Genomic DNA, 16458 nt, shown 5'->3' on the forward strand with positions numbered 1-16458 from the left:
CACAGCCCTTGTCTCCACCCACGATCCCGCCCTTCCTCCCCCCCCCATCCGTCCCTAAACTGCTACTTCACAACCTGTTCACGACCAGAACTACCTTCCCGGAAATCCTTCCTTCCTTTCCCGACCAATGTACTCCCCCTCCGCACTCTTTGGCCCGGACCCCATCACCCCCTGGCCCCTCTTCCTCCCCACTGTCCTTGGTGTATCTCAACACCCGCTCTCTGGTGCGGCACCGATCAGAAATATTCTATCTTCTGGATTCAGAACAGCCAGACGTTTTGTTCTTGACCGAGACCTGGCTTACAGATGATTCGTCCCCAGACATCTTGGCAGCCATCCCCCCAGGTTATTACATTCTGCAGACCAATCGCCCTACTGGTAAAACGGGTGGCGGGGTTGCAGCCATCATCAGACACCCCCTCAGGCTCTCCCCAGTGCCCTTTCTCAGCATCTCTTCTACAGACTGCCTCGTACTAAGACTGGAGCAGCCTGGGTGCTCGCTCATATGTGTGCTGATCTACCGCCCCCCTCAACCCATGCCTGACTTTTCTATTCAGTTCGGCAATCTGATCACCCAGCTTACCATCAGCAACTCCAACGTGCTGGTCCTAGGCGACTTTAATTACTGGCCGGCAGACACTCACGAATATCCTGACACGCGCTTTCTCTGATCTTATGCTGAGTCTCAACTGCACCCAACACATACATGTACCCACGCATGTTAAAGGCCACACTTTAGATCAAGTCTGGACCACCTCTCTTGCCATTTCTGCTCCCCTCGTCTCTCCCTGTCTTTGGTCAGATCACCACCTCATTACCTTCTCCTTAGCTATGCCCCTCCCTCTCACTGTTGCCCGCCAATCCAATTTCCTGGCACGTAATTGGAATAAAGCTGACCTCAACAAATTTACTGCTCTTCTGAGCTCCTCGTCCCCACCCATCACTGGACCCAACACTTCCACCGACCTCCAGTCCAAAACCCTCACACATTGGCTTACCAATGCGGCCGACTCTGTGGCACCTTTAAAACTCATCAAGACAAGGCGCAGACATGATGCCCAAAAGTGGTTTACCGCTGAGCTTAGCGCACTTAAACTTAGTCTTCGCCAAGCAGAGAGACACTGGCGCCGGGATTATTCCCCTGCATCCAAAGAGCTTTTTTCGCTTCGGCTGAAGGAGTACAAGAAATCAATCACTGCGGCCAAATCTTGCTACTTTTCAAGCAAAATCATGAACTCCTCCAACAAATCTAAAGATATTTTTTCCATAGTGGACGAACTATCTAACCCGGAAAGAGTTGCCCTAGCCCCCCTCCCTTCCCAATCCCTGTGCGACTCCCTTAACCAATTTTTTGTTGAGAAAATTATCAAAATTAAAACCAGCATTTCCATTTCTCCACCGGCTCCCACATCTTTTTGTGTTCCTAGTCACTCTCACACCCACACTCTTACTCACATCCCTCTCATTTCAAAGGATAACTTTTTGTCACTCCTACACAAAGTTTCCTCTGGCTCTCCCAGCGATTGTTGCCCTCCCCCGGTCCTCCGAGAAGCCTTCACCTCTTGTCCGGACCCCCCCTCGCTCTTTTGAACAACTCTTTGACCAGGGGGGAGGTTCCTGGACCCTTCAAACAGGCTGAGGTGGTCGCCATTTTGAAGAAACCCTCGGCAGACCCCTCCATCATGAGCAACTATCGCCCAATCTCCCTTCTCCCCTTTCTTAGCAAAGTTCTAGAATCGCACGTCACTCAGATTCTCAGTTCTTTTGTGGAAGACTCCGGTGTCCTGGACCCCCAGCAGGCTGGATTTAGACCCGCGCACTCAACAGAAGCCGTCATTCTTTCTGTCATGGAGGAATTGCGCAGGGGAGCGGACGGAAACTTCTGCCAGGCTCTGGTTCTCCTGGATCTGTCGGCCGCCTTCGACACGGTCGACCATGACATCTTGGTCGACCGTGTCAGGGAGGCTGGCATCCAGGATACCGCCCTGGACTGGGTCCGCTCCTTTCTGACTCAACGCCATCAAGCTGTCAGACTATCCCAGTTCTCTGATTCCCAGGTCAAACTTACCTGTGGTGTCCCGCAGGGTTCTTCCCTGTCCCCCCTCCTTTTTAATTTGTATCTTTCCCCACTTATCCGTGCCCTCCGGCAGTTCAATGTCACAGCGTTCAACTACGCTGATGACATACAACTAATTTTCAACATTGATTCCTCTGCTGATTCCATTTCTACCTTCCAAAACACCCTCTGCTTTATCAGCAATTGGATGAGCTCAAACCATCTGAAGCTCAACCCCGACAAGACCGAGCTGGTTCTTGTCGGGGGCCCTTCCAACCCCTGGGACTCCTCCTTCTGGCCGGTCAGCCTCGGCAGCCCACCTCGCCCTGCCAACTGTGCAAAAAGTCTGGGAGTCGTCATCAGCAGCGACCTTTCTATGACGCCCCAGATCAGCGCGGTAGTCTCCTCCAGCCATTTTCAATTAAGGAAAATTAGGAAAATCTCACGGCTACTTACTTTCGAGGCCCTTACCCTAGCTTTGCTAGCGTTAGTAATATCGAGGCTTGACTATGCCAACGCGCTCTATGTTGGCATTCCAGCCTACCAGCTTAGGCGGCTTCAGCTCATTCAGAATCAGGCTGCCCGCCTGACACACTCTCTCCCAAGAGATCAACATGTTCGCCCCCTCCTGAAGAGCCTCCATTGGCTCCCGGTGGCCGCCCGCTGCAGGTTCAAGCTGGGCTGCATCATTTTCAAAGCCCTTGCCGGTCAGGGCCCCCACTTCATCTCTTCCCTCCTTCAACCCTATGTTCCCCCTCGCACTCTCCGGTCTTCCCAACTGGCCCTGTTATCCACTCCCAGATATAAGAGGAAGAAACATGGCGGGCTTAAGTTCTCCTATCTGGCCCCCACTCTTTGGAATTCCCTCCCTCTGCCCCTCAGACTGTCCACTCCGTACCCCAAATTCAGATCTTCTCTCAAACTTTTCTTTTTACCGAATCTTACCAATAAAACGTCCTCTGTTGCTTCTTCATCTGCTCTCTTCATTATGGCGCCAAGAAACCTAATGGTGTTAGCTGCGCCTTACAAATTTCTTTAACATAACATAACATAACAGCATCATTTCACTGATCCACATGCTAGAAACATGCATGGGCTTCTCCAACACAGCCCTACATTGATTCAGCTCCTACCTCACCTATTGTCACCAACTCATACAGATGAGAAACGCAATCGCCCAGAGGCAACTATCAGTACCACAGGCCTCCATCCTCCTCCTCATCATATTGAACTTAATTATGGAACCCATGGGATTCATGCTCAACAACTTTAAGATCCACTAACATAGTGACTACACCCAAGTCTACATTCACAATACCCTCAACCAACATCATTTAGCAACCCCAAATTCTGTCTCAAACCAAAGCACAAATGGATAGATGAAGCTCAACCTTACAAATGTTCTGTTTGCGTTGGCTCTTTGGTATGAACTTAGGTGACTTTACATAGAAGTCTCAACTTCTCAGAGAGCACTTCCCTGACATTTAAGGTCTCTCCTAAAGCCTTTCTTCCCATCATTATTAGGACTTTTGCCAATGTTCAGCTCACAGTAGCTACCCAGACAGGTTTCAACAATGCAAGCATTGGTACACACATCCTTGAGAGATGGTACAGAAGGGAAAAGACCAAAATATCAGTTAAAGAAATTCATGGTACATGAACAACATCTCATAAATATTGTGCCAAAATGTCATGGAACAGGATATATAAGGGAAAGTAATATTTTTGTATTGGGTTATAATATTGTTTTTGAGATTTTCATTGTATTTAATATCGGCTACTTTAATATAGTTTTAATAAATATGTTTTTGTTATATATACGATACACATTAGTTAGTATATTAATTTTAACTGCTAGTATTGTTAGTGTAATTTTTCTTTTTCCTTAAATATAATTGTAACCTTAAATGTGTATTTAAAAAAATATATAATTAGTCATTCCTATTGCAATAGCAGGTTGTTCAATCAATCAATCAATCAAGGCATTTATAGAGCGCGCTACTTACCCAGAGGGTCTCAAGGCGCTTGGGGGAGGGGGTGGGGTGCTGCTACTGCTCGAACAGCCAGGTCTTGAGCTTCTTCCTGAAGGAGAGGTGGTCTTGGGTCAGGCGGAGGTCGGTAGGGAGGGTGTTCCAGGTCTTGGCGGCCAGGTAGGAGAAGGACCTTCCTCCTGTTGTTGCTCTTCGGATGCGGGGGACGGCGGCGATGGCGTGGTTGGTCGATTGGAGGTGGCGTTTGGGAGCGTAGAAGTTGAGGCGGTTGTTGAGGTAGCTCGGGCCATGGTCGTGTAGGGCTTTGTGTGCGTGGGTGAGGAGACGGAAGGTGATTCTCTTGTTGACGGGGAGCCAGTGCAGGTCTCTCAGGTGTCCGAAGATGTGGCTGCGTCGGGGGATGTCGAGGATGAGTCTGGCTGAGGCGTTCTGGATCCGCTGGAGTCTCTTCTGGAGCTTGGCGGTGGTTCCGGCGTAGAGGGCGTTGCCGTAGTCTAGTCGGCTGGTGACGAGGGCCTGGGTGATCTTCCGTAGCATGTGTAGGATGTTGAAACAGGACGCAGAGATGGCGTTGACTTGTCTGGTCATGGAGAGGGAGGAGTCCAGGATGAAGCCCAGGTTGCGTACGTGGTCTGTCGGTTTCGGTGCGGTACCCAGGGCGGGGGGCCACCAGGAGTCGTCCCAGGCGGAGGGCGAGGAGCCAAGGATGAGGACTTCCGTCTTGTCTGAGTTCAGTTTCAGGCGGCTGGTCGTCATCCACTCGGCTACCTCTTTCATCCCTGCGTGGAGGTTGGTTCTGGCGGCGGCGGGGTCGTTGGTCAGGGAGAGGTTTCAGCTGGGTGTCGTCGGCGTAGGAGATGATGTTGAGGTTGTGCTGGCGTGTGATGGCCGCAAGGGGGCTCATGTAGACGTTGAAGAGGGTGGGGCTGAGCGAGGAGCCCTGAGGAACGCCGCAGATGACTTCCGTGGCTGCAGATCTGAACGGTGGTAGGCGGACACTCTGTGTCCTTCCAGCGAGGAAGGAGATGATCCACTCCAGTGCCTTCTCCTGGATTCCGATGTTGCTGAGGCGCTGCACTAGGGTGCAGTGGCAGACAGTGTCGAACGCCGCGGAGAGGTCTAGGAGGATGAGGGCCGCTGTTTCACCGTTGTCCAGCAGGGCTCGGATGTCATCGGTGGCAGCGATGAGGGCGGTCTCGGTGCTGAGGTTGGCTACGAAACCAGACTGTGAGGGGTCGAGGGATCCATTCGTCTCGAGGAAGGCGGCCAGTTGCTTGTTGACGGTCTTCTCGATGACTTTGGCTGGGAACAGGAGGAGCGAGATGGGGCGGTAATTCTTGAGTTCGGTGGGGTCCGCTGTTAGTAGAGCGCTGAGTTCGGCGTGCTTCCAGCTCTCAGGGAAGGTGGCGGTGTCAAAGGAGGCGTTGATGATGTCCCGCAGGTGGGGTGCGATGATAGCGTCGGCCTTGTTGAAGACGTGGTGGGGGCAGGGGTCGGTCAGAGATCCGGAGTGGATAGAGTTCATTGTGCAGATGGTGTCTTCTGTGTTGATCTGGGTCCAGGCGCTGAGGGTGGTGGTGGGGAGCGTTGGTGCGGTCGTGGGGAGCGTTGTTCGTGGGCTGAAGCTGTTGTGTATGTCAACGATCTTGTTGTGGAAGTAGGAGGCGAGGGAGTTGCAGAGGTCTTGCGACGGGGTGATGTCGTTGTTTCCGGCGTTGGGGTTGGAGAGCTCTTTCACGATGTTGAAGAGTTCCTTGCAGTTGTGTGCGTTGTTGTCCAGCCGGTCCTTGAATGCTGTTTTCTTGGTGGCGCGGATCAGTTGATGGTGCTTCCGGGTGGCGAGCTAGAGGGTGGTCATGTTGTCCGGTGTTGGCTCCCTTCTCCAGGCTTTCTCGAGGGCTCTGCAGTTCTTCTTGGAGCTCTTGAGTTCGTCGGTGAACCATGGGGCCTTCTTGCTGCCGGGTCTGCTAGGCGGGGTCCTCAGTGGGGTGAGGTCGTCTGCGCAGTTGCTGATCCACTTCGTGAGGTTGTCGGCGGCCTGGCTGGGGTTCGCTGAGCTGGCGGGGGGGTGCTGGCTTAGGGAAGCGGCAAGCTGGTCTGCTGTGATCTTGTTCCAGTTTCTTCGAGCAACCTGTTGCTGGTGGTGGTGGATCGTGGATCTTCTGAAGGTGAAGTGGACGCAGCTGTGGTCCGTCCAGTGGAGTTCGGTGGCGTGGCTGAAGATGATGTCCTTGCTGGATGAGAAGACAGCGTCGAGTGTGAGTCCGGCGAGGTGGGTGGGGGTGGTCACTAGCTGTTTGAGTCCGAGATTGGTGAGGTTGTCAAGCAGGGTGGTGGTGTTGCGGTCGTTGTTGTTCTCCAGGTGGAAGTTGATGTCCCCCAAGAGGATGTAGTCAGCGGAGGGGAGGGCGTGCGGGCAGATGAAGTCGGCGATGTCTTCGCTGAATTGTGTGCGTGGTCTCGGGGGTCGGTAGATGAGGGTGCCTCTGAGGGTGGTTTTGGGGTCCGTGTGGATCTGGAAGTGCAGGTGTTCGGCGGTTTTCAGGGTGTCGTCGGTGTTGGTCGTGATGCGGATGGTGTCCCTGTAGATGATGGCGATGCCTCCTCCAGTCTGGTTGCCGCGGTCTCTTCGGGTGATCTTGTAGCCCTCTGGGATGGCGATGGCGATGTCGGGCGCTGAGGAGTCGTTCATCCAGGTTTCCGTGAGGAAGGCGACGTCTGGAGCCTTGGTGTCGAGGAGGTTCCAGAGTTTGATGGTGTGTCTGTGGTCGGAGCGGGTGTTGAGTAGGATGTACTTGAGGTGGTTGCTGCTGGTGTTCGGCTTGGCGGGTGCTGGTGCGGGGCAGGTCCGGTTGCAGGAGAACTTGCAGGCGTGACTGCTGAAGGGTCCGTGGGTTCGTCTCGGGGTGGCTCGGTAGCATCCCGGGATTCGGCCGGTGTTGAGTGCGTTGAGGGTGGCGGCGTTGTACGTCCGGCGGGCGGGCTGGGGTCTGCGGGGGCCAGGGGTCCTGGCGCTGGGCGCGGTCCAGGCGCGGACGGGCGTAGACGGGCTTACCTTTGGCGCACCTTCGGCGCACAATCGGCGCTCCCGCTGCGCGTTACCGCTGCGCGTGTACACGGTCGCCATTTATGGCAAAGTGCAGGGAGGGAGGGGCAGCTGGGAGGCGGGAGCGGGGAGGAAGGGGGCGTGGCTACACTCCCCGGCGGCGGGAGTCGGCAGCGGGGAGTGGGTGCAGGAGTTGTCAGCACAATTGGGGGAAATCAGGGGCAGCACGGGGAAAAAATACACAGAATTAAGAGGGCACAGTAAAAATAACCAATACAGTAGGAATACAGTAGGAACAGTGCAGGCGTGGCCTGAGGGCGGGCCCGAGGGCAGGAAGACTCTTCGAGGCTGGCAGAATCGGCAGGCGGGGGCACACGCAGCAGCTGGTGGCCGTGCAGCGCGGGGTTGTCCTACAAGTACAAGTAAGTTGTTGAGTTTCTAGGGGAAGGTAACTCAATTATATATAATTGTATGTTAATATTATGATTTCTTCTTGTTAATTACATATTTAATTGAATATGAATTCTGTAAATTGCTTAATTTATTGATTTTAATATTAATTTGTAAATATATCTTACTAAGTTATATTTTAGTAGTGGTTTATTTCATTCTTAGAGCTACAGGGTGGGAAGTTATTGTAAATATATATGTTTGAATTAATTGTTAATCTTAAATAATATTTTTATTCATAGTTAACTATTTATATGTTTAAATGTTTGTTTATCATATAAATGATCTGTTTTATTTGATATTACAATTACAATATTTTACAAATATATACAATCATAACTCTTCAATGAGCCTGCATGGCATATCTGAATACACATAGCGACCATGTCTTCGGAAACTGGGGACAGGCAGTCAAAGTGTGTGTTGGCGATGTAGGAACAACAGCAGTCATGGGGTCTCCAATTGTCCTTTCAGACCCAGTCTGACCCAGTCTCTACATATACATCAGCACCTGTTGAGCGATGAGCCACATGTTGGAAATGTGAGGAATCTCGCATAATAGACTTCCCAAGATGTTGGGCAGTCACCATGTGTCCTTTGCAGGTCGCAACATCAAATGGATCAGGATAGAAGGGAGCATCAGATTTCCGTTTTCTAGACTGGCAGAAAGCACTCGAACTCCTCTAGTACACGTAATGTCTTTTGCATGTCGGCATTTGTCTGTATAGGCCTTCATTTTTCTTTTACGATCCAAGTCTCTCATACGGGTTTCTTCCTCAGTACTTGATCCTCTGTTGTTCTTTGAGATAACTTGGTCGTCATGGCTCTCCCAAATATCAAAGTTGCAGGGCTTTCACCTGTGTTCAAGTGAGGGGATGACAGATAAGCTTGATGAGTACAATTTGAGACAGTTTTAAGATTGAGCTTTTCCAATACAGCACGCTGAACATATTTCTTAAAGGTACTCATGAACTGTTCAACAAGGCTATTGTCCTGTGGCCAAAGAGGTGGTCTCTTGCACTGCTTCACATTAAGATGACTGAGAAAGTCTCTTAATTCTCAACTGTGGAATTGTGGCTGTTGTCAGATTTTAGAACCGCAGGAACATCTCATGTCACAAAAATGCCATCTAACCTCTCAATGACTCTTTCTTGTTTGGTGATGAGAACTCTTCTATCAATGGAAAACTAGGGTATTCATCAACAGTCAACATTAGGTGATCTCCATTGTCACGAGGACTGAATAATTCAACAGCAATTCTTTCCAATGCATTCTTTGGCAACTCTGAAATGTTTAAGGTGTGTTGAGTGGTTTTCAATGAAAGGCAGTTGCATAGATGACAGGCCTTCAATTCTATTTCAACTCTTATCCATTGAGAAGGGAAAACCAGACTTGGTCTCAGAGAGCTTGTTTTGTGGAAAAGATTCCACAATGTCCTCCATGGGCCACTTCAATTATTTGTTGTCACAGACTCTCCAGCATAACAATTCCCAAACTTTTCAGAAAAATGCCTTCTTGAGTAACAGACAGCTCAGCTTTAAAATGTCTAAACTTCTGGTAGTCAATGTCACTGGTAAGAGGTTGAGTGTGCTGGTTCCAAGATTGAAGTGCAATAACGTCTTTCAATTTTAACATGTCACTATCTTGACTCAGGCATTGGCAATTTGTTCCAATGAAATGGCAGCTGGTGTGCTGGATTTCACAATGAAATTTATGAAGGCTTCAGCTGTCTTAGAAGGGGCCCCATGGCATCATAGAGGCACTCATGAGAGGTAGTTGAAAGGTTTTTGATCTTTCCCTGAATGGTGCACAATTGTGTAGCTGTATTCTTGTAATTGTAGATCCCAACGTTCAATGTGAGGTCAAAGTATACCATTTCGGTAGCATTTTCAATTGCATGGTTAATCTTCTTGAAGCTTTGCTCGCAATCATGTGACCAATAAAATGAAGCATTCTTTTTTGTCAAGTCTCTCAACAGCAAAGTCTTGCAGTAGCTGGCCATGTCAAGTAATGAACACAACATTAAAACTCACATTTGTGAGCAGTCAAAATGAAGCCTACATCCACAAGTAAACAGCATTCTTGCATGATAGGTTTATCATGCTCCTTCTGCAGCTGATGACATTCCGAAACATAGTCTTTTGTATTGGAGCAGACCAATATATGTAGAAAAGGTTGTAATGTATCTGCAGCTCTCCTCGAGTTCCAACTGATGATATCCTTTATTAAAATCAAAGCTATTGGGATATCATGTCAGCAATATGCAGACTTGGATGACTTTCTCGTTCAATTGCCTGGTTTGCTTGACGTATGTTAATGCAGAGTGAGTAATCGAGCTCCTTCACTTTCCTTTTTGGTCACTACCACTATGAAAGAAATCCAGGGATTTGGACCAGTGGAATGTTCAATGATATCATATTCCTTCTCAACTGCTTCCTTCAAATGAAATGCAGCTCCTATATGTCTTTGAGTAATAGGAATGACGTCCTCATTACTGTGTATTTGTACTATTATAATCTTGAGTTTTCCTAACCCATGAAACAATGAAGGGAACTGACTTGCTATTTCATGATTAGCATTAATGTTATTGCTCATTGATATCATCCCATATTACCAGCTGTGCAGAAAATGAGTAAGAAAGGCACTTGAAGCCGCACCTTAAAGTACATCGGTGGTTGTACTTTCGTCTTCTTATGTTTCATCATTGCTTCAAATGAACCTTTACTTTTTAATGTTGTTGATGCAGCCCATGTATACACTTTAATTTTCAATGGCTTACGTCGTGGCAATGAAGATAGTTAATTGTATTTCTCCTCAGGCATTATGTTTATTGACTGACCACTGTCTATAACAAAAGGTATTGAACAACCATCTTCCTTTAGTGTAATCTTCAGGCAATGTTTGAAGACTTTGGTGCTTTTTCATGTCAACTTTTCTTGACCTATATTTTTCTTCACACGAGGCCAGTCCAACTTGTGCACATTTTTCATAGGTAAACATGGACATTGACCAAACATTGCCTTCAATTTCACTTGACATTGATACGGAAGAACTGTTTGACGATTATGTAAATGATGATCAACTTTGCTTAGAGTTGATTTGCCTCAATTGGTGTGGTCGCTTGGCCTTATGGGTATGCGTTAAGTGTTGCTTCTGAAGCTTTTGGGTGGCCAATTTGTCTTCATTCCATGATGCACTTATTTTTTTCTCTGCCTTGAAAACCATTACAAACTTGTTCTCCTTTCCACAGCTTTTGCAGACCTGTCCAATGGTGGGACATTTACTTTTGTGTGGAAGCAAAAATCCACACCTGAAGCACAACTTTTTCTACCATGGAGACATCACTCTGTGTCCCTCTGCCTCGTGTTTTGGCTAACTTGCTACCTTAATGACTGAGTCACTCTGGGCACCCCCAGGCTCCATGTTAGCAGCTTGTGGATTCGCTTGCTTTTCAGCTCTGGCAGCCAAGAGAACTGGCTCCATACTAAGTTTCTATCAACATTTGTCATCTGAATGAATCCGACAAGCATCAGTCAATATCTCAGAGGCATATAGCCTCCTGGTCATTAAATTGATTCAACATACAGTGTTTGATTAGTGTATCCAGTCTCTCAACACATCTGTCAATGGTTTCACCATTTTTCTGTCATTCTTGACTGAAAATGTACCTTTGTAATCTACATTTGGCATTGGATTAAATTTGAGATTCAAGGCTTCTTTGATTTTATGGTTTGTCATTTCATGAAATTGCTGCATTTTCTATAATACTTCTTTTACAACCTCACCAGCTAGATTCTTAAGGTATAGTAATCTTCTTGTTATCTATTTTTTCTAGAGCATCAATGAAATCATGAAATATCTCTAACCAAGCAGTTCATCTGTTGCCAATATTCAGCTTTTTGGCAGCATTGAATGGTAGTGGGGGTTTCAGGTAGGCGGCAGCATTGTAACCATAGGTAGATCCTACTTATGTGGAGAGTAATGTTCTTTCCAATGCTGCTTGGTGATCTTCTTAATGCAAACCATCACTGAGGCCTTGCGACGGGCTGGCCTCTGGGTCATCTATGATAATTACAGGAAACAGGACCTCTTTCAAGGTCTCCATTGGAAAAGCAAACTTTCATGATTCAGGTTGTTGCTCTCGGCTTTCTGATCTTTGGAAACCTCTGGAGTTCCGAGCCCCACTTAGCAACTTTGGTGGTTCCCTGCTTTGCTTATGGACGTCTCAGCAAACATAATGCCTAGCGCTTCTGTTCTGGTAAGCAGATACCCGTTTTTGGTATTTTAATTGCTTTGTTTGTAAGCTTCTTTTTGTACTGTCTGACACCTGGTTGATCGCTGTCATGGAGCACTTCTGTTCACAGTGCTAAATTGCAATTGGCTGTCACCATTTGCTGCTCTTTCAAAACCTGGTTGTATCTTCCTATAGCATTATCACTCCATATGATGTATAGCTTATCAGTGTGGTATCTCTTTTTACAGCCTTTCCAGCAGGTTCTTGGCCAACGATGTATAGCTTTCAGTATCTTCAAATCCTTTACACAAGCTGGAGTTGCACTTTGACTTTCACATATGCCAAGCGTCAATTCGGCACTTTGACTGAGGCACACTTGGCATGCAAGAGCAGTTTGTTAGAATACGGCAGATTCTCTGTGAGAGCTCCGTCGCACTTCGAGTTATTTATCCACTATCGGGTTATCAGTTGTAGTGTCCTCCCCAGCTTGGCTACCGACTAATGACTGCACCACACACGGAGCTTAGTATAACATGTTTGTATTCTTCTGCGTGTACCAGCAAACTCAACAATCTAAACTTGCATCAGGAGCCAAAAGGGTTCTGCCATTGCTAACTCACATGAGACTACAGTAGATAGTGAAGTGAATTTAATTTTCAACATTTTTATTTATTGTTTTGCATTTTTTAAATTTACTTGCGTTTATATTGTATGCGTTTTTTATATAAAATAGGATTTAGACATTTATTGTTGTTAGGCATTTCAATGTTTGCTTTTAAATAATTATGAGTTGTATTGGAATATTGGTATAATTTCTACGACGTTCAACACTTTCTGTACTGTGGCATACACTGGAGTGAGAATAGAAAAATATAACTCCTTCAAAGTTCAACACTTCCCTGCTGCTGCTAAGACTGGAGTGGGACAATTAAATCTAAGCGCTCCGAAGTCAAGCACTTTTCCTACTTTTGCTTATACTGGAATGGGAATAGCAAATCTAAACCCCCCCAAATTCCAATACTTACCCTATTGTTGCATAAACAAGAGTGGGAATAGCAAATCGAACCCCTTCAAAGTCCAACACTTTCTCTACAGTTGCTTGCACTGGAGTGAGAATATTAAATGTAAATCCTTTGCAGTCCAACAGTTTTCCTACTGTTGCATACATTGGAGTAGGAATAGTAAATCTAACCCCTCCGAAGTCCAACACTTTTCCTACTGTTGCCTATAGTTGAGTGGGAATAGTGGGCATGATTCACAAAAGCAAACTGAGATGAAAGTGGGTATTATTAAAGGGCATTTACGAGCAGTAAAGTTAGACTTTTGTCTCACTTGAACTTATGTTTGGTCCTAAATTGAACTGAGACCAGGACTTTTGATCTCAGTGAAACTTAAGCCCAGAAAGTAAGTGTCAGTGACAGTTCTATACCTGATAACTCAAAACCTTACAACATTTTGAATGGATGCTCTATCAGAATCCAGATATGATTGTAGTAGGGGAGGATTTCATTATCTGAAAGTTTGTCTAGATTCTTAAAACCCCATTAGCTGCAAACACATAAGAATCATGGAAAAGATTTTTGATAAACTTTGCTGTTGTTAAACTTTATTGTTCAGTTAGTAAAAACCATTACAATAGGTATAATCTGCTATAAATGAAAACAGTAATCTGGTAAAATTGTTTAAAGGTTTTTGTTCACATAAGCATGTACAATTAGAGAATAAATAGGCAAACACTGCATTACCAAATAAATGGAATGTGCAAAGAAGAGTTTAGAATATAAATAAGCAAACAACATACTACAAAGTAGATTAGCTAGCATGTGCAAAGAAAGACTTGGCACATTACAAATAGATCAATAGGCACTCACAGGGCTACCTTACCACTTCCAGATGATGTACCAGTATCTCAGTTCGGGATCCCCAGCTTGCGCTCAGTCTGGCTATTTGGCTACACAGGCTGGCTATTTTGATTAATTTTGACCTTTTATACTGTCCAGGACAGGTGACACGGACAACCACTGCATGAGAATGTCCAGAAATTCTGCACATCTTGCCAGAACCCAGGGTACAGAGTGTGAAAAACAAATAGCTGAAGCTTCCAAGCATGACCACGCCCTAAGGGCCAGGGCTACTGTTCTAATTAATTGTCTCTTCTGTTGATCTAAGAAGGGGCAACAACATAGCAAGTGTAGCCATGACTCATAGGAATAAGCCTGCAGGTATCTTTGCCTCTGTAGCTGACCCAGGCACGGTTGAAAGCTTTAACTGTCAAAATCTAGCAATCACATATAAAAGATCTTCCGATGAGTTTCAGCATTTATATCTTCCAGTAAGTACAGTTGTAGTGACCCGACATGGTAGGAAGTATTTAACATCTGTGCCAAAGAGGAGTTTCATGGGTTGATATGTTCTGGTCTTTCAAGGTCACCTTTAGTTGCAGATTAATGACTTTTTTCCAGATGCTAAATGAGACGTCCCCTTCCTGGAGGGCAGTGTCATCTATCCGTAGAGGCTTCAGTGTGTTTGTTACCTGAGTGTGGCAAGGATTGCCTGGCATTTCAAAAATGTATTTTAGGTGATCTTTTCATGTTTGTTTGTTAGCCTTCCGGACCCTGATATAGTACTTCAACATGGCAATTTGGCAGCCAATTGCCTGAGTCACCCGGACCAGTTCCACCCTTAGCCTGGAGCGACGAGCGTAGCGTGATTGTTGAATGATTTTCTTGTATGCCTTCAATGGGATTGTTCCAAGGCTACATCTAAGAATCCTGGATATGTGAAATGGCTGTATTGCACGGCTGGAAGAAATGTCTCCTTCAATACTATTAATATTGGGACTGCCGATACCCTCCTTAATTGTCGATTCAGTTGGCCAATCCCTTATGTAATTGTGGCACCTTATTTTAAAATTGCTTGTATCTGTGCTACTGCGGTGCTATTTTCACCAAACCACATGTCAAGGTAGTTATACTTCCTTACTGTGCTTATACTCTGACTACCAAGGTGCCAGGATATATTCTTTTTATTTCTGAACTTTCTGAATATATATATATGTTTTTTCCTGAATTACTTTGAGCTGGTCGGTCAATTTGAAAATGTTCAAGGCATTCAATGCCTTGAACATTTCTTGTGTGATCCATTATCACTATATCATCAGCATATTGTATTATTTGAAGCTTGATGGTTCCTATATTTGGCTGGGCCATGCTGCCAGACTCCAAACTTATCCCTAAGTCAGCTGTGTAGAGATTGAACAGGAGGGGGAGGGCAGGACAATCCCCTGCATTAAGCCCCTACTTGTTCTGATTTTTTGGGTTACTGAGCAAGGGCCAGTTGTCACTCTAACCCATGTCTCTGAATGCAGTGACATTATGGCTCTTAGCAGCGTTGAGGGTATGCCCCATGTATCCAGCTTCCTCCATAGGGTTGCCCTATCTACCCTGTCAAATGTTGCACTATAATCGAGGAAGCTGCAAAATAGCAGTAGACTGCTATGTTTGGCAACTTTATGACTTAAGAAGGATAATGCTAGGACACAGTTGATGCCCGGCTCTAAAGCCAGATTGAAAGAACAGTAAAATGTAATGATCATGAGCCCATGCCTCCAGTTGCTCCAGCAGTTGACGAGCATATACTTTGACCTCCACATCAAGGAGCACAATTAAGCAATAGTTGAAGGCACTGATCGGTTCTCCTTTATATATATGGGGCAAAGGATGGACCCTCTCCACATATCAGGCACTGTCACAGTTTGAAACGCACTGTTGTAGAGTGAGGTCAACAGCCTTGCCCAGTGGTCGAGGGCATACTTAAACAAGTCACTAGTAGACCATTGTGACCGGGGCCTCATCCTTCCTCAGAACCTTGATGATTTTTTCAACCTTCCTGGTGCTTGTGTATTTGGATCCTGCGGGCTCAAGTTCACCAGATATGAAGGGCATTTTGTTCCCCGAGCTAGCTCTGTTCATCTGCCGAACTAATAATTCCCCAGTGGAAGTGTCAGTGGGGTGCATTTGCATGTACGCTGTTGCCCTCTGGCTTGAGGCGGTCCGGGATACAAGATTGTTACTATTTAGGTTTGTAACATGGCTAACACAAGCAGCTTCTAAGATGCCACTCTCCCTTGTTTCATTTCCGCTCTTTAGTTTGTTGACGTGCTCTCAGAAGTGCGCTTGGTTGGGATCTTTCAGGAGCTGACATAGGGTTGCCCATTTCCTTTGGTCCCTTGACTCCTTGTGTTCCAAAATTGTTTTCTTGAGGATTCCTCTCAAGCATTTGACCTCTGCCACGGTGTTTATTTGAGGTTTTTGTTTTAAGTGTTTGGTGAGCTCTGCTGAAGGCCCTTCTTGAGGTGGTGATGGTTTTATCATACAGTACAGCTGGCCTACAGGCCCCACCTTTTTTTGTCAGGTAGGGTCTTGTAACATCTCCCTTCTAGAGGGATCTGAGGTCCTCAATGATCTTCTCCCACCGCTTGAGGATGGGTCCTGCTGCCTCGAGTTTGCTGTGGGCGCCAGTTTGCTTAGCTATGCTATTATTTATGCTGAATACTCCAGCCTCTACTTTATTCTTTTATCTGAGTTTACTTCCTCTCCAACTATTGATGCACCCACAGGCCTACTCTACTCAGAGGGTTGTACCTGAAGATCCACAGAGCATTTTAGTGGGTTGTGACCAC

Source organism: Lissotriton vulgaris, chromosome 6 (genome assembly GCF_964263255.1).
Source record: "Lissotriton vulgaris chromosome 6, aLisVul1.2, whole genome shotgun sequence".
NCBI lineage: Eukaryota > Metazoa > Chordata > Amphibia > Caudata > Salamandridae > Lissotriton > Lissotriton vulgaris.